Below are 24,817 nucleotides of genomic sequence, written 5' to 3' on the forward strand. Positions count from 1 at the left end.
AAATGAAAATCTCCCAAATTTTGGAAATTGAAGATTAAACTTTCAAATAACCTAGGTGTAAAAGAAATCATAAGCAATGTTAGAAAATGCTTGAACCACATAAAAACACAACATATGAAAATTTGTTGTTTGCAGTTAAAGCAGTGTTTATAGGGAGATGTATAGCTTCAAATGCTTATATTAAAAAAGAAAAAAGATCTAATACCCAATGAGTTAAGTTTTTACCTAAGAAGCTAGAAAAAGGAGATCAAATTAAACCCAACGTAAGGAGAAGTTAGAAAATTAAATAAAGACAAGATCAGATATAAATGAAATATAAACAGCAAAAGACAGAAGAAAATCAATGAAACTAAAAGCTAGTTCTTTATATATCAATAAATTGATCAATAGCAATAAAATGGATACCAATATTAATGAAATTTATCAGCACAGAGCCTGCTTTGAATCCTGTCTCCCAATCTCTCTCTCTGTCCCTTCCACACTCATATGGTTTTCTTCTCTCTCTCTCAAAAATAATTTTAAAAAATGTTTTTTAATGTTTTTTAAATTTATTTTACAGACAGAGGGAGAGACAGCATGAGCAGGGGAGGGGCAGAGAAAGAGGGAGGCACAGAATCCGAAGACAGGGTCCAGGCTCTGAGCTAGCTGTCAGCACAGAGCCCGACGCGGGGCTCGAACCCACGAACCATGAGATGATGACCTGAGCCAAAGTCGGATGCTTAACCAACTGAGCCATCCAGGCACCCCTCTCAAAAATAATTTAAAAAAAAGAACAGAAAAAATTCCCAATTACAGCACTAAAAGAAGGAAACATCATTAAAGATCCTACAGACATTAAAAGAGCAAGAAAAAATATTATGAACTCTTGGTCAATAAATCCAACAATTTAGAAGAAATGAACACATTTTTAAAAATGTTTATCTTTGAGAGAGAGCGCACACACGCAAGTGAGCAGGGCGGTAGGGCTGGGGTGGGTGGGCAGGAGAGAGAATCTCAATCAGGCTCTGCACTATCAGCACAGAGCCCAATGCAGGGCTTTCACGAAGGGAGAGATCATGACCTGAGCTGAAATCAAGAGTGGGGTGCTGAAGCAACTGAGCCGCCCATGTGTCCGCTGAACATACTTCTTAAGAGATATAAATATTCAAAGCTGACACAAGAAAAAAAATCTGATAGCCATATCAATTAAAGAAACTAAACATATAATATTAAAGAAACTGAAATCTGCCCCCACACACAGAACTCCAGGCCCAAATGGCTTCCAATGTTAAATTCTATTAGACATTTAAATAAGACATAATACCCAACCTATACACACTCAGAAAGTATATTATTGAAAGGAAAACTTCCCAACTCATTTTATGAGGTCAGTATTACTGGTACCTAAACCAAAGACACCATAAGAAAAGAAAACTACAGAATAATATCCTTTGTAAACAGAGACACAAAAAAAGTTTAACATTGTATTAGCGAATCAAATATACAAAAGACAGTAACAACTAAGGGTTACTCCAGGAAGGCAATATAGGTTAACAGTTGAAAATCAATCAGTGCAATGCACCATATTAACAGAATAGATTATAAACAGATGTAGAAAAAGCATTTGAAAAATTCAACACACATTCCTGATATAAACTAGCAAAACAGGAATAGAAGGGAACTTCCCCAGACTAGTAAAAAGCATTTACAAAAAGCAAAAGATCGACTGCTTTCTCCTCTAAGATAGGAAACACGGCAAAGATTTGTGTTCTCACCACTTCTATTCAACACTGACCTGGAGGTCTTGGTCAATGTAATAAGAGATGAAAAAGAAATAAAAGAGAAAGAAAAGGAAGAAAAAAACTGTTCTTGTTTATTCATGGTACAAATGAGTAAATCTCAAGACAAATAATGTACAAAGAAAATCCCCAGAGATCTAGGGTGTCTGGTGGCTCAGTCCGTTGAGCATCCATCCAACTCTTTATTTCAGGTCATGATCTCACTGTTCATGAGTTCAAGCCCCACGAAGGGTTCTGCACTGACAGTATGGATCCTGCTTGGAATTCTCCCTCTCTCTCTGCCTCTCCCCTTCCCTTCTTGTGCACATGCACGCTCTCTCTCAAAATAAATAAACTTTAAAAAAAAAGATCTACAAAGAGTCTTCTAGAACTAATAACTGAATTTAACAAGGTCACAAGATATAGGGTCAACATATAAAAATCAATTCTATTTCTATAAGTTAGTAATGAACAATTAGAAAATGAAATTAAAAACATGCATTCATAAGAACATCAGGAACATGAAACACTTAGGGATCAATTTAATTAAATATATGCAAACTCTGTACACTGGGAATTACACAATTGGTGAAAGAAATGTCAAAGATCTAAATAAATGGAGATACGGCGATGCATATGAATTAGAAGACCAAAACATTAAATATGTCAATTCTATTCAAATTAATCTATGGAATCAATGTAATCTCAATCAAAATCCAAAAAGGTTCTTTTTGTGGGAAATTACCAAGCTGATTCTAAAACTGATAGAACGTGAAATGGACCTAAAATAGCAAAAACGATGTTAAAAAGAATAAAAGGGAACTTGCCTTACCATATTTTAAGATTTAATATAACTACAGTGACCAAAGCAGTATAATATTAACATTAGGATAAGACACACAGATCAGTGGAATAGCACAGAGTACAGAAATATGCATGCAAATATGTTACCATTGAGTCTTTTAGTCAGGTTCATTGTATCAAATTTTTAATTTTATTTTAATTATTTTAACTTTTATTTATTTTTGAGAGATAGACAGAGACAGAGCATGAATGGGGGAGGAACAGAGAGAAAGGAAGACACAGAATCTAAAGCAGGCTCCAGGTTCTGAGCTCTTAGCACAGAGCCCAACGTGGGGCTTGAACCCAGGAACCATGAGATCATGATCCGAGTAAAAGCTGGATGCTTAAACGACTGACCCACCCAGGCACCCCTATTTTATCAAAAAATTTAAAAGGTGCCACAAGAATTCAATGGGGAAATATTCATACTTTCAAACAAATGGTGCCAGAACACTGAGTATACAAAAAAATGAAACTTGACCCTTAATTTACACCACAAACTTTAAAAAACGTTTATTTATTTTTGAGACAGAAACAGAATGTGAGCAGAGGAGGGGCAGAGAGAGAGGAAATCCAAAGAATCCGAAGTAGGCTCCAGCACAGCTGAGCTGTCAGCACAGAGCTCAATGCCAGGCTCAAACACACAAACTACAAGATCACAAACTGAGCCCAAGTCCGATACTTAAATGACTGAGCTACCCAGGCGCTTCACAAATTTTCACTCAAAATGAATCACAAAATTAAATGTTAAAGTTAAATTTCTAGAAGAAAACAGGAGAAAATCTCCAGGACCTTGGGGCAAGCAAAGGTTTCTTAGCACACAAAAAGCGTGGGCCATAATGAAAAACTTGACAAATTCTGTTCTTTGAAAGATATTATTAAGGAAATGAGAAGCCAAGCCAGGAATTAGGATAAAATATTTGAAATACGTATATCAGACAAAAGACTTGTATCCAAAATATACAAAGACCTCAAAAAAAACTTATTAAGACAAACTATAAGACATTTCTCAAAAGAAGATATACAAATTAGTACATGAAAAGATGTTTAACATCACTCTTCATACAGGAAATGCAAATTAAAACCACAATTAAATGTCATTACACACATACTAGAATGGCTACAACTAAATTTTTTTTTTTAATGTTTTATTTATTTTTGATACAGACAGAGACAGAGCATGAGAGGGGCAGGGGCAGAGAGAGAAGGAGACACAGAACCAGAAGCAGGCTCCAGGCTCTGAGCTAGCTGTCAGCACAGAGCCTGACGCAGGGCTCGAACCCACGAATGTGAGATCTGACCTGAGCCGAAGCCGGAGGCTTAACCGACTGAGCCACCCAGGCGCCCCTAGAATGGCTACAACTAAAAAGACGGACAGTACCAAGTGTTCACAAGAATGTGGAGAAACTGGATCTCACCACTGTCAGTGGGAATGGGACAGTCACTTTGCTGGGGTTATTGGGGGGAGGGTTGTTTTAATTCTACAGAGACAGAGTATGTGCACAAGTGAGGTAGAGGGGCAGAGAGGGAGGAAGAGAGAGAGAGATTGAGAGAATCCTAAGCAGGCTCCACACTCAGAGTGGACCCTGTCTTGCGGCTCAATCCCAACGCTTCGGGGTCATGACCTGAGGCAAGATCAAGAGTTGGACACTCAACTGACTGAGCTACCCAGGCACCCTGGGACAGTCACTTTGGAAAACTGCTTGGCAGTTCTAATAAAGTTATACCTGCTTTTGAGCCAACAATTTCATTCTTGAGTATTTACCCACAAGAAATGAAAACATATATCCACAAAGAGACCTGTCTAAGAATTGTCATAGCAGCTTCATTCATACTAGCCCCAAACTGGAAAAAAAAAAAAGTCCATCGCTTGGTGAATAGCTAAATTGTGGTTCATCCGTACCCTGGAATAGTACTGAGCAATAGAAAGGAACAAACCTCTGATACGCACAATGACCTGAATGAATTTCAAAAGCATTAGCCTCCACAAAAGAAGCCAGACACAAAGGAGTACATATTGTGCTATTCCTGTTACATGGAAGTCTAGAACAGGCAAAACTAATCCAGAGTGACAGAATTAAGAGATTAACAGTTGCCTGGGGTTGGGAGTGAGACAGACCAGAGGGTGTAACTACAAAAAGGCATAAGGGGGGGAAAGACATGAGGGAAAATGTTGTGTGATTGAAATGTTCTCTATCTTACTTATGGGGGCTGTTACACGTGAACGTATGTCAAAGCTCACACCGAATTGTACCCTTCAAATGGGTGCATTTTATTGTATGTAAATTATACCTCAATAAAGTCAATTGAATTAAAAAATCCCAGAAACCAAAGAATTTGGTAAGACAACTGGCTATAAAATTAATACACAAAAATAAATAGCTAGTGAGCAGATACAATGGAAGATTCCTTCCACAAAAATAGTGGAAACTAAATGTTTTAATAAGAAACATGCAGGAAGTTTATGATAAAAATGGCAAAACTCTGCTGAGGATCATAAGAGAACTCTTGAGTAAAAACAGACTATGGTATTAGCTTCCTTGCTGGTCTCTGCTTTTTCCAGAGGGATCCACTCAAACCTGAGTGAGAGCATAGCATTCCTCTACTCAAAACCTCCAAAGGCTTCCTTCTTACTTGGAAAGGAATCCAAAATCTTTACCCTGATCTAAAAGGGTTGCAAGATCTCCTGTCCTCCCACCCTCTCCCCACCCCCAGCACTAACCGCATTGGTCTTGGGTTTCCCAATGGGCCAGTTGACTTTGGTGGCCCTTATCTCGGGAACACTCCTCACCTGGATCTTCACATAACTTGTTTCCCAATTTCATGCAAGTCTTTGCTTCAATGTCATGTTATCAGAGGTTATCTTAACAAGCCCATCTGTGGTGCGGCCGTGGGGAGGAGTTCCACTGCAGCTCACTGCAGCTCAATGGCTAGTATCAGAGAAACTAGGTCCTAGAAGGCATGGTTTCGAAATCAGGGGAAAGGATTCAAAGGGAACATGACAGCTGTCTTCCAATACTGAAGAGCAGTTATGTGGAAGAAGTAGAATTATTCTTTTAGTCGCTCCAATAGACAAATCCTCTGGACCAATCGCTAGAACGCGCTCCCCTAAAGGGTGGAGACTGTTGTGTTCACCTGAGCATCCCTAGCACAGAGCTGAATGTCTGGCATTCAGGTGCTCAGTGTTTACTGAATGAACTAATGTTCAGTGTGGTTCTGAAAAGCAAAGTGGACCAATGGATGGGACTAAAGGGAGCCAGATTTTAGCTCAATATGAAGAACAGCTTTAAAAAAATTTTTTTAATGTTTTTTTTTTTAATTTAGTTTTGATACAGAGAGAGACAGAGCATGAGAGGGGGAGGGGCAGAGAGAGAGGGAGACACAGCATCAGAAGCAGGCTCCAGGTTCTGAGCCGTCAGCACAGAGCCTGACGTGGGGCTCAAACCCACGAACGTGAAATCAGGACCTGAGCCGAAGTCTGAAGTTTAACCGACTGAGTCACCCAGGCGCCCCAAGAACAGCTTTTTAAAAATGAGAACTTGGGGCGCCTGGGTGGCTCAGTCGGTTAAGCGTACGACTTCATCTCAGGGCATGATCTCACGGTTCGTGGGTTCGAGCCCTGTGACGGGCTCTGTGCTGACATCTAGCTCAGGACCTGGAGCCTGTCTTCGGATGCCATGTCTCCCTCTCTCTGACCCTCCCCTGCTCGCGCTGTCTCTCTTTGTCTCTCAAAACAAAATAAAGAACATTTTTTAAAAATTAAAAAAAAATGAGAACTTAACAGGATTTTTTGAGCTCAGGTGTCCTGATCTAGCGCCTTCGTATCTATATGCCAGCAAACTAGGTTTGGTAAGTACTACGGCAACGGTTATCATCCTGCTTGTCTCAGTCCATTAGTGGGTTTTGAAATCAATTTAGAATTTTAAAGAACACAGCATCGAATTTAAAATATCAGGAATTATTGCAAGTAGTAAGACTTCTTTCATGAGTTTTTTGTTTCAAATAGAGAGAAAGATTAATATGGAGAATCACAAATCCATGTGTACTGGGTCATGATGTAAAATACATTTCTTCCTGCGGATTTGGTAAAACAAATAGAGAAGTAGTGGGTTAGGTTGTTCAACAACAGAATTTGCCCCACCCCGCCGCAAAGCAGTTCTAGATTTCTGCTCTACTGGAGGCCGAATGTCCCCGATTTAGGATGAATGCACTTGGGGAGAGGTGGGATTGCATAATTTCAGGAACTTATATTTTTTCTTTATATTTTTCCACATTTTCCAAAGTGATTATCTATCTTTTTTAAAACAATTTCAAGTATTTTTAAATATATATACAATATATTTGAAAATAGAAATTAGACATTTAAAGGAAATAAGATGATTTCTATACACTTACATTTAACAACATTTGTTCTGGAGTCCAGGGCCAAAACAAACAACAGGAGAAACAAATGATTTCTAGAGTGTTCACATCACCTCCCCAGTAAAAATGAGCATTTTTCTGCCACTGACTTCTAGGAGGAATTTGTCACATGAATCCTTATATGAGGACACTAAATGTCATCATAGAGAATATTCGGACAAATACAATAAACTTCCTAATTGGTCTCCTTGCCTTTTATCGTTCTCTTTTCAATCTACCCTGAAGTATGCTATCTTTCTGGTTACTGCTGCTTAAAATTCTTTAATAGTTCCTGCCTGCCTGCTGGATAAAGTCCCTATTTCTATGAATGGATTTAATACGCCTTGGGACCCGGCTTCTGTCAATCTCGGCATGCTTATCTCCCACCACCTACCTCGCCTCCCGTCCTTAAGCTGCGTGCCAATTCCCGGGCACGCGGCACCTTTCACGCCGCCGAGCTTTTGTACATATTGTTCCCAAGCTACAATAAAACCGTCCTTCTCAATCTGAGAAGCTCTGATTCCTCCTTCAGAGTCAGCTCAAACAGAGCCTCCCTTGGGAGCTTTCTTGGACTTCCCTGGGCTGATGTTAACTTCAACTTTGTCCACGTTCCCTGCATTGTACCTTATTATACGTGTACTTCATGGCAAGTGCTGGATTGCATTTGTCTATCTAAATGTTTTTCCCCGCTACACTGTGACATCCATATGAGTAGAGATCATGTCTATGTGAATGCCTAGCCTTAGCTTAATGTTTGTATGTTGGAGGCATTTGATAAATAGCCTCACCAGTGTCCTGACTGAACTTACGAAGATTCTTTGTATGACTTTCCCTATGTGTTGCCTCCAAAGTCAAGAACATCCTATAATGAATTTAATGAAAACATTTTTTTTTTAAAGTGTGTTAAAAGGAGCGTTATTGGGTGTCGGGGGTTCAGATGAGATCCAGGAGGATGTCGTCCTCCATGACGCTGGGCTGCAGGCCCGGCTGAGGAACCGGGCCCCGGGGACCCCCGCTAAGCAGCATCTGACCTGGCAGTGGAGCTCTCGGGGGAAGCTGTGCAGGCCAGGACTGGGAGGACAGTGGGTGCAGGATGGGGGGCCCCAGCTGGGGGTGCCCCAGGCCCTGGTGCGGTGGAGGCAGCAGTGCAGGAGCCCCTGGTGGCTGCAGGTGGCAGAGGGATAATGAAAACATTTCAATGGAAACTAAGCTAATGTGTTTTAGCGCCTTGTCCTTTGGAATTTGATCTTGACACGGGGCTCAAGCTGATCAACTATCACCCTTCTGTGGGTCTCCACTGTATACTCTACGTGACTTTACTGTGACATCCATAACACTAATTTGTGTGTCTGTAAACTCTCTGAAGCCAGGTAGAGTCATGCTCATTTTCTTTTCTTTAATGTTTATTTATTTTTGAGAGAGGGAGAGAGCGAGAGAGCGAGAGAGCGAGCGAGCATGAGTGGGGGAGGGGCAGAGAGAGAGGGAGACCCAGAATCCTAAGCCGGCTCCAGGCTCTGAGCTGTCAGCACAGAGCCCATCAGGGGGCTCAAACCCACAAGCTGTGAGACCATGACCTGAGTGGAAGTCAGACACTCAACTGACTGAGCCACCCAGGCTTATTTTCATTTTCTTTTTTTTTTAATTTCCATTTTATGGTACAGCATCTGATCTATAATCTGTTCTCAATAAAAGCTTGCTGCTGATAAAATATATCTGTTTCCATCTAAAACCTAGCATCTGAATAGAACGTTCCAGTAAAGCCAGCAACAGAACAAGGATGCCCCCTAATACCACTATTATTTAATACTGTTCTGAAGGCATTAGCCAAGACACTTAACTTGAGAAAGCAACTAGAGAAAGAACCACTGGCACGTAGGAGGTAAAGTTATCACTATTTGCAGATACTATTACTGTATACCTGGAAAATACAACAGTCTCAACTGCAAAATGATTTTTGCAAGTAGAGGGGAAAGAGGTTATAAAATTAATATTAGAAATCACTAACTTTCATATATACAAAAAACCCACATTATGTAAGACATATAATGGAATAAAAGGCTCCTATTTACAACAGCATCAAAAATATGAAATACCTAGGAATAAATTTAACAAGAAGTGTACAAGACTCATAATATGAAGAAAACCCAAGGACAGAAGAGAAGACTTTGGAAAGCCAAACCTTTTGAATTGGAAGATTCAACATGTTAAGATGTCAGTTCTTCCTAAGATATAATAACATGACTATAGTAAAAACATCAGCAGGTTAGTTTAAGATCAATGCTAGTTGATGCTGAAGTTTTAGGGAAAAATAAACAGGAATAGCTAGTAAAATTCTGAAAAAAAGAAGAACAAAGGGAAGGAGTTAACACCAACATCTATTCAATTATATTATTTATACTTCCTCAGTAAATAAAACTGTGGGGCGAGTGATAAAGCAAAAGACCAGTGGAGTATATTTGAAACTCCAGAGCCACCTGGCTGGCTAGGTCAGTAGAGTGTGACACTGGAACTCAGGGTTGTGAGTTCGAGCCCCACATTGGGCACAGAGATTATTAAAAGAATAAAATTTTTAAAAAGTAAAAAAAAAATCCAGACACAGACCCTAGTGGGAATTTAATATATGATGAGCTTGTGGTAAAAAACTGAGCAATTTAATAAATGGCAGTGGGCCAATTTTAGATTTCCAGGAAAAAAAATTAAAGTGGATTTACACTTCTCATCATATACCAGGATAAATTCCATATGGATCAAATATTTAAGTGTGAAAACAAAGCCATAAAGGTTTAAGAGAAAATATGGAAGACTCTGTAAACAGATTGGGAAGAGTCTCTGACTCAAAACACAAAAGCCATAAAAATTGAAAAAAAAATTGTTTTAAGTTTATTTATTTTGAGAGAGACAGAGATAGCCTGAGTGGGGGAGGCATAGACAGAGGGAGAGAGAGAATCCCAAGCAGGTTCCACACTGACAGCGCAGAGCCCGATGCAGGGCTTGAACCCATGAAACCACAAGATCATGACCTGAGCCAAAACTGAGAGTTGGAAGCTTAACTGACTGAGCCACCCAGGCACCCCCCAAATTTTTTTAAGTAAAAGACTGATACATTTGATTACATAAAGATGAAATATGAAAAGCAAAATAATAACAATAATACCACAAGCAAAGGCATAAGTCAGATGACAACATGGAAAAAGAATCTATCAGAGAAAAGGGTCACCTCAGTACACACCAAGCTTCTAAGAAGTTGGCAAGTAAAAGAACAATAACCCTGAGGCAAAATGAGACAAAATGGGGACTAAAGGACAGTCCCTAGGAAAAGAAATATCAACATCCCTTATCATATGAAAAGTATATTTAACCTTGGTCATAAAAATAGAAATGCATATTAAAACCACACCGATATATCATTTTTCCCTTCTCAAGGCAGCAAAAAAATCCAAGAATGTGATAATATTGATAAGAATGGGGGGAAACAGGCACCCTCAATCATTCCTGGTGGAAATACAAATTAGTACGACCCTATGGAGGTCAGTTTGGCAATAGCTCTCAAAATTACGAAGGCGTATGTATCTTTTCTGACCAAGCAATTTCACTTCTGTGAATTTATGCTACAGATTCACTGGAACATAATCAGAATGACACACACATATGGCTATTCACTGAAGAACTAACTGTTTGAGACAGTAAAGAGTCAGAAAAATATCCACGAGGGGCACCTGGGTGGCTCAGTTGGTTAAGCGTCTGACTTCAGCTCAGGTCATGATCTCACAGCTCATGAGTTTGAGCTCCACATCGGGCTCTGTGCCTACAGCTCAGAGCCTGGAGCCCGCTTGAAGAGATGTGTCTCCCTCTCTCCTACTTCCTCCCTACTCACGTTCTGTTTCTCTCTCAAAAATAAATAAACATTAAAAAAAAAAAGAAAAATATCAACGAATAGGAGACAGCTATTTGGAAAATTGGCTATGACACATACATAAGTTTTTTAAAAAGCAAGGACAAGAGTGTATAAATATATATACACATGGGCAAAAAAGAAGCAGAGGCTCTGAACAGATTAACAAGAAACACAGAACAGTGGTTACCAGCTGGAGGGGAGGCGGGATCTGGGAGACGGGAAACAAGAATGCGAGGAAGATTTGATACGGTAAACTTTTAAATATTTTGAAGTTTGAATAATAAAAATATACTCAACTGTAAAAATTTTTAAAGTTTGTCAAACAAATGGGTGAAATATTAACCATGAGTCTTACACTGAGCCAGATCTAGGTTGGAATTCAAGATGAGGGTATTTTGGAAATTCTTGGAGCAGTGATATTCTGTGTCTGTACTGCAGTCAAGAAGAAGCAAGGGAAGTCAAGAGGTTGTATTCCTTGGGGGAGAAAGAGAAAGAAAAGGAACCCATCCATTTCCAGGTAAAAGGGCAGCTACTTTATTGGCAACTGTCAGTCTGGTTAATGGCCTGGACCCCGTGATGCTGGCAGGAATGGGAAGGAAGGAAAAGACGCAAAAGGCTTCAATGGGAAATCCATCCATGGGTCTTGATAACTGATTGAAAAATCCTACTACCTATATTCAGAAAGCCTCAGTGCAGCCACCCAGATATTCTGTAACTTACTCAATTTGCCAGACTGTACCAGAGGGTCCCACAATTTGTCATTGGCTGTGGAAGGCTAAGGAACTCTAAGGAGAACCTGCGGATTTTTAAAGCCTGGGCATTTGGTAGTATCGCTAACAGAAATTAGGAGGCAGGAAGAAGAACTGATTTAGGGGAAAGGGAATGGCTTTGGTTTTAAATTCACTGTGTTTGAGATGAATGGGAAATCAGGTAGCGATGGCCATGGGGTCACTGGAAATCTGAAGTTCAGAAGGTAAGTCAGACTTGAAGACAGAGAAGTAGACGATGTCGGTAAATAGAAATGGAGGGGCTCACAGGAAACATGGGACGAGGCGAGAGTCTGGACGGCTGCCCTCGGCTGTGCAGCAAGATGGGGAAGAGAAGCCAGCGTTACAGAGAATTACAGGGAGAATCAGGGCAGCATTGTGACCAGGAGCCAAGGTGTGGAGTTTCAAGAAGCAGTGACGGGGTCAACCTAATGAGAAGTAAAAAGGGCCACAGCAGTAGCACAATAAATTGTCTTTAATCCTCATACACAACAAGCCATCAGGTAGGTGGCATTATTCTCCCCACTGGACAGAAAAGGGTATTAACCCAGACAGTGACTCCAAACCTGCAGGGTGCTGTCTCTGAGCTCTACTCCCGCACAGCTGTCGCGGGGAGAGCTGAGCGATCTGACACTGGCTCCACCACTCAGTCAGCTCTATGTCCGTGGACTTCACCTTCACCTTTCTAGGCTCCGTTTCCTTCTCCACAAATTGAGGGGGTGGGTCTACACAATCTCCAGCTCTAATATAATACGAATCTTTGATTAAGGCAGAATGGAAGAGATACGTACACAAGAGAGGCAATGAATTAAAAATTTGACAATAAGTGAACAGGGACACCTGGCCAAGAAAATCAGAATGCTGAATGTTTTATACGGTGACTCTTCAAGCAACAAATCCATACTCTGACATATAAAAATCTGTCATTGCAAAATTCTACTTTCTATCTGTATATTTAAGAGAGGTACAATATCAAGAATTAAAATTGTTCATACCTGCAAATTTATGAACGCTGCTCTTGAAACCCTGCTAAGTCAATTGAGTGGAGTAAAAAAGGGAAGATTCCAAGTCAAACACACTCTGTATATGAAGGTTTGTCCTGTAGAGAGAGCAAATAGCTATTTACAATGTACTTTTACATTCAAAGAGACAGAAACATCTGCTAAGGTACTTCATAGATACTTATTTAAATAAATTACGCAGCAGCCCTCATTCGGTGTCACTTTTGAGCAGGTAAAAATAGATAATCGGCACGGATGATTAATAGAAATAAATAAATCTTCATTTTTAACTGAAACCTTAATACTCAAATCTGTAAGAAGAGAGTTCTGATATTAAAATGCATTTTGGCAAATTGAGAGCAGACACACTTTTTAACTTTGACAATACAATAAACTTCTTTGGACAACATGTTGGAAGGCAGGCCAGCAGATGAGGCACTAAAGCAGCAACACGTGTCCTGCTGCCCTTTTTCCTCCAAGCGGCACTAATATGATTTGCAAGAAAACCAAACAGAAGAGCTTTAAAGATTCAACTTGAAAAACACAATATTTCTGAAAAATTGTACGCCGGTGGGAAGTGGGGGGGTGGTAATCCTACCGCGTATGTTCAGAAAGCCCTAGGATAGTCATCCGGATCTTTTACAACTTGTTCAATTTGCCAGATTACACCAGAGTGTACCACAAGTTTTTTCCTACCCCTCAAGGTCCCCTGAGTGTGCCGCAATTTGTAGTATCAGTTGTAACAAGCTCTTGTAAAATTTTCAGTTTTTATTAAGGTCCAAACCTTTTTAATGACCAAAAATAATTTCTTTAATCTGTTTGACTGTGTTTTTCATTGATCCTGAAGTTTTGTTCATCAAAGAGAGGGTCAGGCTTTGTGTCCATAGGCAGTGGAAAATGACTGTGATGCTTTCTAAACCAATCAGCTAAGAATTCTCGCCAAAAAAATTTTTTTAATTTTTTAAATGTTTTTTATTTTACTTTATTTTTGAGAGACAGCGTGAGCAGGGGAGGGTCAAAGAAAGAGGGGGATACAGAATCCAAAGCAGGCTCCAGGCTCTGAGCTAGCTGTCAGCACAGAGCCCAACGCAGGGCTTGAACCCACAAACTGTGAGATCATGACCTGAGCTGAAGCCAGACGCTTAACCGACTGAGCCACCCAGGCGTCCCTCGCCAAAAAAGTTTTGACTAAAGTAATGGAATCACTTTTTAAGGTAATATATCTTTTTTTTTTATTATAAAAGTATTATATAATTACAGAAAATTTAGAAAATACAGGCAAATAGGAAACACACTGAAATAATTTTTTTAATGTTTACTTATTTTTGAGAGACAGAGAGAGAAAGCATGAGTGGGGGAGGAGCAGAGAGAGAAGGAGACACGGAGTCCGAAGCAGGCTCCAGGCTTGGAGGTGTCAGCACAGAGCCCGACGACGCGGGTCTTGAACCCATGAACCACGAGATCATAACCTGAGTCGAAGTTCGGACGCTTAACTGACTGAGCCACCCAGGTACCCCAAACTGAAATAATTTTTTTAAATGAGTATCCTGAAAAGACCACCAGAGAAAACAAGACCTGTTCAAATATATTTAAACTAGCAAAACGATTGGATCAACTATCCACTCATGAGGAGGTCTGAATTCTGGCAACTTACACCATTCAAAACATTGCTGCCTCGAAGCTTACAACAATCTTTGAGGAGAAAACTGTAGTTGGGGGAGCAAAATTATTAATTTTTGAAAACTCCTTCCTACACGAAAAGCTCATCTATCATCCAGCCCCAGTGAGCTGAAAGGACACTCAGTAAAGGGACTTTCTGTGATGGCTTTACTATTTCAACAAAGGTCCTTAACAGCACATTAACTAGTACTGGGTCTGCACGGTGGCAAGCAAAAGTTAATTCTATAGTTTTTTTTTTTAATTTTTAATGTTTATTTATTTTTTAGAGGGAGAGAGAGCGTGCGAGCAGGGGAGGGACACAGAGAAGGAGCCACAGAATTCGAAGAAGGCTCCAGGGTGTGAGATGTCAGCATAGAGCCCGAGGTGGGGCTCAAACCCCCAGAACCGTGAGATCATGACCTGAGCTGAAGTCGGCCGCTTAACCAACCAAGCCACTTAGGCACCCCAATTTTATGACTTTTAAAGAGTACCGATTTTTTTAAACAAAAATTTTTAAGGTTTTATTTATTTTTGTGAGACACAGAGAGAGAAACAGAGCACAAGAGGGGGAAGGGCAGAGAGAGAGGGAGACACAGAATCCAAAGCAGGTTCCAGGCTCTGAGCTGTTAGCACAGCGCCCAACGTGGGGCTTGAACCCACAAACCGTGAGATCACGACCTGAGCTGAAGTTGGACGCCTAACTGACTGAGCCACCCAGGCACCCCAAAGAGCACCTGATTTCTGAATATAGTCTGTGCCCTAAATAGTTTTTACATGCAGATAAAATATCACTTTTAGGGATAACCACTACATTCTACATACATATACATATATATATATGTATATATATATGAATATATACTATGCCCAACACGGGGCTTGAACTCACAACCCTGAGATCAAGAGTCACATGCTCTACCCATTGAGCCACCTAGGTCCCCCTATCCTAGCAGATATTAGTTAGTTTGTGTATTAACCTTCAGCATCCTTTATTACTTCCTTTTGGAAAATGAAAAAGCACATTTCCCAGACTCCTTTGTGGTTGTTTCCCCATGTGAAGCAGGGTCCATCCATCAGACGTTCTCCTGTGAGATTTGGAAGGCAGAAATGAGGCGGGGACCATCCTTCTGCTGCTGAGGCATGACTGCTGGCAAGCATATTTATGGAAACACTGGTTTTCCTGCAGCAGCCTTCCAGTCTAGAGCTTCACTCATGGCCATTCAGAAATCAGTTTGCCAGAGACAACTGTCACCAGTTGCTGGGTGCTGAGGGGCAGTTTGGGGACAGCAATCTCTTGCCCTTTGAACTGCAGCTAGCAATGCCATCTGGAACTCAGCACTGCCAGTGGTGGCCTCTTGACCCCTCCCCTGGGGGACCTGCTTGGCAGTCTGGTTCTGGGAATGATTTCTGCAGGCCCAGCCTGGAGCCCATTCCTCCCGGCCTTTCCAGGGATTTTGTAAGCACTCAATTCGCTTTAGTAAACAAATTAAAACACGAGTATGGTGTCTTTTTCCTGCAACTGGACCCAGATGGCATATTAGGACATCATTTGCCTTAAAATTCAGCAGAAGGGTGAGCAGTCTGTCTGTGAGCAGCAGTACTGGGTAGGGTGCTCAGGGGCATGGGCTCTGGAATCAGACTACCCAGGAGCGGATTCTGGCTCTGCCACACACACCTAGATGACCCAGGAAGTCAACTTCCTAGAGCCTCCATTTCTCACTCTATAAAATGGACTAATAATAATAATAATACCTTCTAGAGTCACGGGACACAGTAAATGAGAAGAACATCTAAGTAAGGTGCTTACAACAGTGACTGGCTTATAACAAGCCCTTGACAGGTGTGTGTAGCTATGATTATAATAACAATAATAATAAAATCACTATTATTAATTATGCAGACCAGTTTAAAACATTTTTTCAACTGAACAGAAAATGTAAACATTAAAAAAATTTTTTTTATGTTTAGTTTTGAGAGAGAGAGACAGAGAGTCAGCAGGGGAGGGTCAGAGAGAGAGGGAGACACAGAATCTGAAACAGGCTCCAGGCTCCGCGCAGCCAGCACAGAGCCCAACACGGGGCTCAAGCCCATGACACATGAAATCATGACCTGAGCTGAAGTCGGACGCTTAACCTACTGAGCCACCCAGGCACCCCAAGAAGGTCTTAAAAAATAAAAAAGGAGGCCTTAGATAAAATTATGGCCTCGTTTGGTTTGCTAGTATCTTATTTCTTTCCTTTTTTTTTTTTTTTAGAGAGAGAGAGAGAGAGTGAGAGCGAGTAGGGGAGAGGGGCAGAGGGAGAGAGACAGATAATCTTAAGTAGGCTCCATGCTTAGTGCAAAGCCCATGTAGGGCTTGATACAGGGCTCGATCCTACAACCCCGGGATCATGACTTGAGCTGAAATCAAGAGTCAGATGCTCAACTGATCCACTCAGACAGCCCCCTCCCCGTCTTATTTTGTTTGTTTTTGGTTTGCTGGTATTTTCTGTTAATGGAAACTACACTATAGATCTTGAAATAAAGCTCCTCCCAAACATTCTGGAACCATAAAAACCTTATGTTGTACCTTATCCAACAGAACATATGAGACAGAGGAAACTGAAGCAGACACAAAGGTGCTTGTTGTACCCTCGGTGGTTCAGAGGCTGCTGAGAGCCAAGGAAGGACTTTTCTGAAGGGTTAGAAGAACAAGGGAAAGAGAGCGACTTCCACCTCTGATTGAATACTTTCACCCTGTTCTGAAATCCATATAGCTCTATATGCTTTCTTTTCCAATTTTCTTAAAGCAAAACTCTTTTATTCTAGTTTTATGAGAAGGAAAGATATTCAAACTGAAAGAATAAATGTATTTGAGCACCAGCTCTGTGGCAGGCTTTCTCTGGCTCTGGGAATACAATGATGACAGGTCAAAGGTCGGTGGTCTGGAACACCACACCATCTGTATGGAGACAGAGAGTCAGAGACAGAGAGAGACGGAGAGGAAGAAAGAAACTTCGAAACAAAGTTATAATAAAATGAAAAAATACAATAAAGTCTTGGATTGCGAGTAACTTGTTCTGCAAGACGAACAAACATTTATAATAAATGTTAACTTGATAAACGACTGAGTGATGTCTTGCAATACAAGTAGCACATGACACCGGACGTCACATGATCACAACTGAGCCGATGGTTCTGATCTCTGTCTTGCTTTCTCTCTCACTATGGGATTGTAGGTGAGCATCTCCCATGCTCAGATGATCGGTCTCAGGCCGCAGTGTTTGGCAGAAATCAGTGATTTTTCAGAACGTTGGGAGGTGACCACAACTGGCAGTGGTGTGTTTTTTTGTCACTTCAAAGCACCTGGACAGTCCTTTGCTTTTCCAGACAAGAGTCAGCTTAGGAATGCTTTGCTTCATTCTAGGTCAGGCTGCCGGCAGATAGAGACCCTTCCTTCTGCTGCCTTATTGCCAGTTACATTAATACGGTAGATGATAAGAGTTTACTACTACTGTACTGTAGACAACATCCATGGGAACATATACAATGGCCCCCAGGCAGAAAAAGGTTGAAAAGAAAGGCGGTAAGAAGGAGGAGATGATTATGGTGGAAGTTAAGAAGGAAATCATTGAGAAGTTTGAACGAGGTATGCAGGTGGCCAAAACTGCAAGATTTTATAAGAAGTCTCCGTCTGTATCTTGTCTGCAGAAGAAGACGAGAAAAAGGCGGAGGAACCCCTCACTTCAAATCAGATTAGGGAGATGTGTAAAATGTGGGAAACAGTCCAAATTTTGTAGAAAAGCACAACCTGAATAAGGCAGTAGCAGTGTCAGTGATGAATCCATTTAACGACAATGCAATGTCACATTTCCGCGAAATCATCAAAAGGAGGCAAAAGCAAGTGTCCCTAGATAGGTTCTTTGTTAAAGTTGCACAAAAAGAAGAAGATCCATTGAGCCAACAGGTAGCAGTGACTCCTTTAGTGGGAGTGAAAGTCGTCCTCCACGACAGCCCTCCCCTCTCTCGTCTCCCTCACACCAGCCACAAAGGTTTTCAGAGGTTAAGTGCAGGTTAATTTGTTTATTTTTCGTTGTATTTTGTATTTTCTTTATTATTTGGAGGATGAGTAAAAGTTCATTCATGAAAAAGAGGGCACAAAGGACATTCCAGACACAGCACCAAGGGCAAGGTATTCAACAGCATGCCCTCTTCAGGGATGGTAAAAAAAAAAAGGCTGCTGTGGCTGGAGACATAAGGCTTGTGGGGACAGTGGAGGATATAAAAAAGGATGTAAGCACTAGATCCTGAAGCCCCTCTACTTTTGTAGGTTCGGGGCATTTTTGAAGGATTAAAAAAATTTTTTAATGTTTTATTTATTTTTGATACAGAGAGAGACAGAGCATGAGAGGGGGAGGGGCAGAGACAGAAGGAGACACAGAACCAGAAGCAGGCTCCAGGCCCTGAGCTAGCCATCAGCACAGAGCCTGACGCGGGGCTCAAACCCACGAACGTGAGATCTGACCTGAGCCGAAGTCGGAGGCCCAACCGATTGAGCCACCCAGGCGCCCCACTTTTGAAGGACTTTACGAAGAGTGACATGATTATAAGGTCTACCAGTGACTGCATGACTTAGGCTACTTAACTGTACACATCAGTTTCTTCTTTGTAAAATGAGGAAATTGACTGTTAAGAGGCTCTAAGGAAGTCTGTTAAGAGGATTAAATAAGATAATAGCTAAGATAAATAAGATGAATAGCAATAAGAAATAAATTAAGACAAATAGCAGTAAGCACAGAAAGATATGTTTAACTTCATTGGCCGTTAGGGAAATGCAAATCAAAATCACAGTGAGATACCACTTCACATACACTAGGATTGCTACAATAAACACACACACACACACACACAAATAACAAAAGTGTTGGCCAGGATATGGAGCAATCAAAACCTTCAGACACTAATGAATGGTACGAATGTGAAATGATGCAGCCATTTTGGTAAGCAGTCTGATAGTTACCCAAATGATGAAACAGGGTTACCATGGGACCCTGCAATCCCACACCTAGGTATGTATCCAAGAGAAATGAAAACATATGTCCCCACAGAAATCTGAATACAAATGTTTATAGCAACATTATTCAGAATAGCTACAAGGTGGAAACAACTCAAATGTCCATCAAGGGGAACATGGGATACGCACACTATGGAATGGTATTCAGCCTTAACAAACTATGGAGTACTCGTACATGCTTACGACAGCGATGAACCTTAAAAACATGGGGCGCCTGGGTGGCTCAGTCAGTTAAGTTTCTGACTTCAGCTCAGGTCATGATCTCACGGTCTGTGAGTTCGAGTCCCGCATAGGGCTCTGTGCTGTGCTGACAACACAGAGCCTGGAGCCTGCTTTCAATTCTGTGTCCCCCTCGCTCTCTGCCCCTTCCCCACTCACACACTGGCTCTCTCTCTATCAAAAATAAATAAACATTAAAAAGCAAATAAATAAGGGGCACCTGGGTGGCACATTCAATTGAGCATCCCACTTCAGCTCAGGTCATGATCTCGTAGTTCATGAGATGGAGCCAAGCGTTGGAGTCTGTTCTGCATCAGACTCTGTGCTGACAGCTCAGAGCCTGGAGCCCATCTCAGATTCTGTCTGTCTGTCTGCCTGTCTGTCTGTCTCTCTCTCTCTCTCAGAAATAAACATTAAAAAAAACACATTATGCTAAGTGAAAGAAGCCAATCACAAAAGACCACCTGCTATAGGATTCAATTCCTGTGGAAGCCCAGAATAGGAAGATCTATGGAGATAGAGAATGGATAAGTGGCTGCCTGGGGGTAGGAGGAAGGGCTGTGGGAAGGGGGACGGGCTGAGTGGCCTAAAGGGTAGAGGGTTTCCTCCCGAGGGGAAGAAAATGTTCTAAAATGGACTGTGGTGGCAGTTGTACATATCTATAAGTAGATGAAAAACCACTGAGTTTTACACTTTAAATAGGTGAATTTTATGGTATACAAATTGAATTTCAATAAAGCTATTTTAAAAAGTTATATAATCCAATGATTCCACTCCTACACCCAAGATAAATGCAAACATTTGTCCTCAAAAAAGCTTGTACACAGATGTTCACAGAGGCATTATTCATAACAGCTCAAACATAGAAACAACTCAAATGTCCATAAGCTGGTGAATGGATAAGCAGAATCGACACATCCATACGATAGAACATTACTGACCCAAGAAAAAGAACCTAAGTACTGACACTTGCTACAACATGGGTGAACCTTAAAACCTTCCAGCTAAATGAAAGGAGCTGTTCACAAAAGACCATATATCTTATGATTGTATTTAAATGAAATGTCCAGGAGCATCTAGGTGGCTCAGTGGGCGAAGGCTGGGGTCAGGATCTCAACAGTTCATGAGTTTGAGCCCACGTCAGGCTCTGTGCTAACAGCTCAGAGCCTCAAGCCTGCTTCGGATTCTGTGTCTCCCTCTCTCTGTTCCTCCCCTGCTCACACTCTGTCTCTCATTCTCTCTCAAAAATAAACATTAAAAAAATTTAATAAATGATACATCCAGAATGGGTAGATGATAGAGATAGGCCAGGTTAGTGGTTGTCACAGATCTAGGGAGAGGCAGCAATGGGGAATGACTGCTAATGGGTGTGAGGTTTCTTTATACTATGGTGAAAATGTTCTGGAATTCGAGGGTGGGAATGGTTGTGCAACTCTATGAATACACTACAAACCAATGAATTACATATAATTTATTTTTTATTATAGTTTATTGTCAAGTTGGTTTCTATATATCCCCCAGTGCTCATCCCAACAAGTGCCCTCCTCCATGCCCATCACCCCCCTTCCTCTCTCCCCCACACCCATCAGCCCTCAGTTTGATCTCAGTATTCAACTTGCGCACAGCAAGTTGATTCTCCCCAACTATTTTTTCCCCTTCCTCTCCCTCATGGTCCTCTGTTAAGTTTCTCTTGTTCCACTTATGAGTGAAAACATATGTTATCTGTCCTTCTCTGCCTGACTTATTTCACTTAGCATAACACCCTCAAGTTCCATCCACATTGCTACAAATGGCCAGATTTCATTCTTTTTCATTGCCATGTAGAATTCCACTATATATATAAACCACATCTTCTGATCCATTCATCAGTTGATGGACATTTAGGCTCTTTCCATGTTTTGTCTATTGTTGAAAGTGCTGCTATGAACATCGAGGTACATGTGCCCCTATGCATCAGCATGCCTGTATCCCTTAGGTAAATTCCGAGCAGTGCTATTGCTGGGTCATAGGGGAGTTCTATTGATAATTTTTGAGGAACCTTCACACTGTTTTCCAGAGTGGCTGCACCAGTTTACATTCCCACCAACAGTGTAGGAAGGTGCCCATTTCTCCACATCCTTGCCAGCATCTATAGTCTCCTGATTTGTTCATTTTAGATTACATACAATTTAAAAGGGTGAATTGTATGACCTGTAAGTTATATCTTAATAAAAATAGCTTGCTTATTATTTCTGAGAGAGAGCGAGCGCAAGCAGGGGAAAGGGACAGAGAAAGAGAGAGACAGAGAAAGAGAGAGAGAAAGATAGAGAGAGAGAGAGAGAGAGAGAGAGAGAGAGAGAGGGAGAGAGAGGGAGAGAGAGAGAGATTCAAGCAGGCTCTACCCTCAGCACAGAGCCCAACTCAGGACTCAACACGGGGCTCGATCCCACGACCCTGGGATCATGACCTGAGCCAAAATCAAGAATCCAACACTCAACTGAGACATCCAGGCGCCTGGTTTGAATGTTTACTTGGCACTGTGCTGAACACTATACACTTATCTTACTGCAATCCTCACAATAGCCTCATGCTGTGACCCACATTGTATAAGGAAACCGAGGCATGCCGAAAATTCTTAAAAACTTTGAAGATTGCAGGAGCAAATGAACAGAGACTGGAATTCTGGCTGACTGACCCCAAACCAACAGTCCTATGTCTTGCATTCTTCTCTCCACAGTATGCAGAAGATGGGACATGCTGCAAGGGCTCATGTATTATTGTGACAATGATTCCATTTGCGTAACCAGAAGAAAATTTCAGCAGCATGGAAGGCAAAAGGTGGGAGAGGCATGCCCAGGCCAACAAATTTAAAGCTTAATGCAATGGTCAAAGCAATGGTCAGAGCAAGACATGGTAAAGGGACTGAACTAAGACAGACAATAGAGACATAGGAAAGAGCAAAAATAGCAACTTTTACAGGAAAATAGTAATATTCCTATAAATCGGGTTCAGTTACAATTAATACTTACACCCACAGGACATTAACGTAACCTGCACTCATAATTGTACTCACATCATTAAGAAAGGTTTAAGTTATTTTCAAAATACATGATGTAGTCATGGAAATGGGTAATACAGTTCAAATTTTCTTCTCTTGGTAGACTGACCATATAAGATGAAATAGCAAATTACACTAATTCATGTGGGACATCCAAAATTCAACTGGAAATATTTTAGATATCTATAAAATACAGTTAAATATCTATAAAATCCTAAGAATACTAAAGAAATCTAGATTCCCATTCAGTTGAAAGATGTGCAAACAGGTGAATGGAAAAGTCAATTACATGTTTTAGGAACCAAAGTTCAAGTGTCCTTGGAATAGAAGGAAAAAACACGTATTTTACGACTGAAGATTTAGGTAATGAGTACAGTGAATTAAGTCTGTAGGCTAGAAGACCATGTCTTTTAAGATATATAATCATTAATCTAGAATTTAATGTGTCCCATCAGGGTCACCAAAATAAATCTCATCAGCCTCCTTAGCAAAAATCCCTGAGTCATAAAGAATTTGAGCTAACTAGCATGGTAATTGTATTCTTTGGTAAATGAACATCTTTCAATCCTGGTAAGATTTCTAATTAAGTATTAAAATGTTCAAGAGAATCAAAACCATAGCTGGGAAAGTCTCATTGAGAAGTTGGCATTTAAGTAAGGTCCAAAGGAGGTGAGATAGTCCTGTGGTATCCAGGGGAAGAGGGTTCCAGGCAGGTGAAAGGCGAAGGCTCTAAAGAGGAGCAGGCAAGGGGGACTGCAGGAACATTAAGGAAGTACGGAGCGAGCAATGAGAAAGGGAGTCAGAAAGGAAGAGCAGACGGTGCGCCAGGGAAGACATCACAGGTCCAACTTTTATAAGGCGTTGGCTTTTAATAGGAGTAAGATGGGGAAATCACTGAAAATGGGGAGGCACTGACCAATTTTGATAAAAGAAGTGACAAAAACTTCCCTCAAGGGGATCAAAAAACTTACACCAAATCCTTTAAATATTATAGACATATAATTATGCCACTGAAAGGGTTAAGCCTATTAAACAGAAACCCAGTTTCATTATAGAAAATAAGACAAATTATATAGGATGAATCAAGTATCATGGGTTCGAAATGTACACGACCTGTAAAGAGCCCAGGGACTCAGGGAGACATCTTACAGTCTAACCCACCCATGCCTATTTGGCCAAGGGCTGTAGGTTAGATTCTTGCTTCCCATTTACCACTGGTGTGGCCAGGGAGATTCCCAGGAATAAAGATATCTGATCAAGGGCTATCTTGCATCAGGGATTCCACAAACCCACCCATACTTGCAGCTTGGGGAAGATCAGCCTGGAGAGGAAGTTTGAGCCTTGGTTCTTCTGCTGAAGATTTTGGAGGTTTTTTTCTGATCAATTAAGGTTTTTAGAGCAGGAAAGCAAAGTGACCGACCTGCTTTCCAGAAGACTCTGGAGGTGCCTTAGGAGGGAATGAAGAACAAGAAGAGGAGGCAAGGGCGTTGGGAGGCTGCCATCGCTCACCTTCTGGTTTAACGCTTACATTCTGCACATAATGCATTTCCTCATCTGGAAAGTGTAATAACCATCGACCTGACGGGTGGCCGTTTTATGTGAAATTAAGTGAAATAATTCATATAGGTGAAGGCACTCCATTTACTAAAAGTTCCACAAATAGAAACGTTTATTGAGAACAGAATACTGACGTGTGTAGTTAGAAGCCCACTAGGTGGGAATCTACTGCTTCCAAAGACGTCTTAAACGAAAACCAACACAAAATGTTATATATCAGTTATATCTTTTTTTTTTTTTTAAGGGAGAATGAAAACGTAACACATCTTGGAAAGATGTGGGGTCTGCCTAGGAGCACAATCTATGCTAAACAAGCGCATTTGAAGGGGAAGGGGCCAAACCGCTAACTTAAAAAAAGAGGCAGTCTACACGGAAAGAAGGTGCGTTTGTGCGGTTCCGTCATAAACCAATAATTATGGCTCAATATGTGTTAGGTGTTGCAAGTCTGCCTTCGGTTCTGAGCCCAGATCTGTTGCATCACGACATAAAACCAAAGGATGGAGGCTGGAGGAGAAACTCGGACTACTGCCCAGGGAGCCACCTTCCCGAAGAAGCGCCCGGGGCGCGGGGTAGCAGCTCCGGGACCCCGGCCCGCCCGCCCCCCGCCGCCCCATTGGGCGGGCCGCCC

At 41.2% G+C, this 24,817-nt stretch overlaps 1 protein-coding gene across 1 annotated transcript in view; it reads right to left on the reverse strand.

Moving 5' to 3' along the window:
- ZBTB8A (zinc finger and BTB domain containing 8A) overlaps positions 1-24,817 on the reverse strand; it is a 61,340-nt gene that overhangs the window by 36,276 nt on the left and 247 nt on the right. Inside the window, exon 2 of the mRNA XM_029946352.1 lies at positions 12,659-12,762. The gene's annotated coding sequence lies outside the window, so the exon portion shown is untranslated. The remainder of the gene's footprint in view (positions 1-12,658; positions 12,763-24,817) is intronic.

This window comes from Suricata suricatta, chromosome 8 (genome assembly GCF_006229205.1).
Source record: "Suricata suricatta isolate VVHF042 chromosome 8, meerkat_22Aug2017_6uvM2_HiC, whole genome shotgun sequence".
Lineage (NCBI taxonomy): Eukaryota > Metazoa > Chordata > Mammalia > Carnivora > Herpestidae > Suricata > Suricata suricatta.